We start from the raw sequence: 4,010 nt of genomic DNA, 5'->3' as shown, positions 1-4,010 counted from the left end.
AGTGTGTTAATACAGGAACCTAATCATATATAAACATAGGCAATGGTTGCAGTATGCACCATAGAAGTACAATAATGAATGCTACCTTATGCAAGTTTTGCGTAATGTTAAACATGTAATAACTAGATAACAATTCAAGACTTACTACACTTGTGCTAGTACATATGAAGAACCACAATGCATACAAATCAGAGGCACATACAGGGAAACTAAAGTAAGAAAGAAAGAAACAGCATCATCAGAAAATGTTAATAACATTAAAGTTTATCTTCATTTATACAAATGAATTCTGTGTTTGAAGCCTGCTTATTTACCCATGTATGTGCACCATTAGCTGAGGCTAAACCCTAGGGAACATACTTTAAGAACATATGATAAGGTTAATGTCTAGATATATAGCACCTTTTCAATTTTAATATTCTGACTGTCAGTGAACAAAACCATCTTGCCAATATATGTCAGTGAACTGGAACAGATATGTGATGTCATCAGTGATGTCATCAATGACACTTGTGATGTCATCTTTGATGTCCTGGGTGTTAGTCTTAGCAGTGCTTGGTGGTACATCACCCCATTCAAACGTGGTGGAAGTGAACCTGACAGATGTGAGCCAGGCATACAATCCGATAGAAAAATAATAAACAAAAGCAGAGCCACGGAACAAACCTGACACAATCCTTTATTGGAGAAGAACTTGATTGAAGGTCCTGATCTAGAATGACCTCCAACAGAAGCCCCAATCTCTGAAGTTTAGCCCAGAGGAGAGGACATTCGATGGAATCAAAGGCCTTTGCTAAGTCCAAAAAAAAGCTTACACTATGTCCCTTTTTATCCTCATGTATTTATCTAAAACTGTTGAAGGCACAACAACATGGTCCGATGTTGAGAAACCCTTACTGAATCCGGCCGACTGATGAGGAGTATCTTATTTTCCTCAAACCATGGTCCAAGCCTTCCCAGCAAGCAATTGATAAACATTTTTAGAATGCTATCTAGTAATGAGATGAGGCGATAGCAATAAGAATCCGTCCTAGAGCCTTTTTTAAACATAGGTTTAATTAAGCTCAGAGACCAGGACTTCGGAATGTTCCCTGATGCAGCAATCATATTAAATTCTTTAGCAAGAGTGAGGTCCACCATTCAGGGAACCACTTGTATATTGCTGGTCTGATGCTGTCCGGCCTTGTGCCTTTTCTGATTTGGTGACTAAAATAGCTTTTTTCTCCTCATCAAGTGAAAAAATTAGACCTGTATCAACCATAGATATAAGGGAGGTTACAGCATCTTCAAACATAATGGCCCTAAAGTGCTGGACCCACACACGGTCTGATACAGGGCAAACTAAGCTTTTAGCACTGTCCCTTATTCCAGAAGCCTTTTATATCTTTGTCACCTATGGACATTTCTAATCGTTCCCACTGGGATTCATAAAACAATGTTTTCTTTAACCTCAGGAGCTTTTAATAATCTCCCTTGTTCATATACCTAGAACCAGCAGTGTTATTATTAGCTATAGCATTAAACCATACAGCAATCTTGGCCATACGGCACTCCGCATCAAACCACGGGGCATCAGTACGTACCCCTACATGGATCACCAGCCAGTCCTCTGACAAAGAGGCACCCTGATACCGGCATAGTTCAGAGATAAAAGTCAGCAATTGCTCGCTTGCTATTATGGTAGCAGCAGGGTCCTCTGCAGAAGACTGCAACAAAAAACGTTCTCTCCCAAATTGTGCACTGTCCAACATGTCAGCCAACTGGGCAGTTTTCTTGATTTGTGAGCCAAAATCAAATTGTCGCTGCTTAAAGGAGGTTCTGGGCCAGGGAGTGAGGGTGCCAAATTCCAGATAATAATTTGCATGTCATGATCACTCTCCAGGCGTGGACTGACCTTAAAACTTTTCATCCTGCAAAAAGAATAGCAGTCGACCATGTCAATGAAGGGTTTCAGCTTTGTCACTGCCCACACGACCTTGTACTCTTCTTTGTCAATGACGGCCCAGTTCCTTTCACTTTTTGTTAATCGCCTGCTAATGTAGGCGATAGGTTACTCTACCTCTTGAGTGTTCAACTGCGCTAACACTGTTCCAATCCCAAAATCACATGCATGTGTCTGGATAATAAACCCCTGACCATAGTCTGGGAATTTCAGAACTGAGACCCTTCTTTGACATTTTCATCAAATTACATCATTCAGGGGCATGGCAATGGTCTCATACCCCTTGATGAATGAATGGTATTACCTGGTATGATCTAGGGAGGCTCTCACCTGTGTCTTTGTGGTGGGGATGTCCCAATCCTTCACAGCCTGTACCGTTGCTTCAAGAGGTTGTTTCTTATTTCCACTGACCAGGTGACCTTGGCACGTCACTGTGCCCTTCACTATGTGGCACTTTGTGGCCTTGATAGTCTGACCTGCATTCTGCAGTACCAAAAGCACTTGTTTCAGGTGGGATAAGTGATCCTCCCAGGTGTGGCTGAACACAGCAAACATTGTCTAAATAGGTGACACTGAAGTTTTCCAGTCAGGAGAAAACCTGGTTAACCATCCTCTGAAAAATGGAAGGGGCATTCATCAATCCGAAGGGCATCACAATGAACTGATAATTACCTTCTGGGGTTGAAATTGCGGACCTCTCTCTTGCTCTGTCTGTCAAGCCAACCCACTTAGTACCCTGCTGTAAGGTCAAAGCTACTCATGTACTTGGCAGCGTCAAGCTTGTCAATTAGCTCATTTGCCCGAGGGATGGAGGTAGTATCTGTCTTCATGACAGAATTGAGCCCACTGCAGTCTACACAAAAGCGAATTTCAGCCTTCCCACCACTAGTTGTTTTAAGGATCAGTACCACTGAGCTAGTCCAGGGACTGTGGGATGGCTTTGTCACTCCCAGGGCCAACATCTAGCACCTTGAGGCATCCTTGTGCTAGATGGAATTACCAATAAAATGTCTCAGACCAAATAATCACACAGACTCAAAGAAGATGGTAAAATACTGCTTTTATCTTAATGAAGGAATGCAGCAACACACTGTTTTCTTGATTATACTTAGTTTATATAACGCTAGATGCATCATCTATGTCATCCTACATGGCATATTACAAAAATCTATCAAGGGATGGGATTGAATTAGGGAACCATGTCCACATATAGAATGCATGAGCGTTATTCTCTCATTGGTGGCGCCTTGTCTGTAGGACATGCCCTGAGCTACTTCTAAATATGCAGTATTCTGATTGCAACAGAGAATATGGCAGCGGAAGAGTAATATGTAACATTGCGGGTCATTCCGAGTAGGGCGGTAAGGGTTAACAGTCACCAGTAATGAGACCGGTGCCGTTAAACCCATACCAACCTATTCCGAGTTCCCTTTTCGGGTTGGTATTTAACGCCTGCTTTTTGCAGGCGTTAAAAAACCAACCCGCAAAGGGACCTATGAGCTAATTACGGCACCGTAATTTACGGTGCCGTAATTAGCGCCTTCCCCATTCCCATTGAGCCCTATGGGGCAAAAATGGGAATGGGGAAGGGCCCATGGTAAATGGGGAATTACCGCCCCCGCCAACCTTGAAATGGGGTGGTAATTCCGCCATTCACCATGGCGGAGTCGAAAAAATAACGGCGTCAACCAAGGCGCCAATAGCGCCTTGGTTAACGCCAGGGTCAGAATGAGGCCCATTGTATATAAAAGCACATGGCAGGCTTTTCTGATTGGTTGGAAACCCAAATACAACCTTGGACATTTGGCTCGCTAGCAGCACGTACATAGAAACTAAACCCCGGTGATTTGAGATATGTCAAATTAACCCTTTGTTTCCCAATTAGATTATCCTCTCTCATCGGTAGGCCTCATGTTAGTGTCCTCTGTTTGAAGATTGACCTTGCCAGTCTGCACTGTTCTAGAACATTCAAGGGAGTGAAGACACAAGTTCTTTGTCATGTGTTAAGAGACCACAAATGTGTCCATTTTGACAGTGTATTTAACACTATTTGATTCAATTGTCCAAT

Source organism: Ambystoma mexicanum, chromosome 2p (genome assembly GCF_040938575.1).
Source record: "Ambystoma mexicanum isolate Mex_15411 chromosome 2p, UKY_AmexF1_1, whole genome shotgun sequence".
Lineage (NCBI taxonomy): Eukaryota > Metazoa > Chordata > Amphibia > Caudata > Ambystomatidae > Ambystoma > Ambystoma mexicanum.
This window is presented reverse-complemented; position numbering follows the sequence as displayed.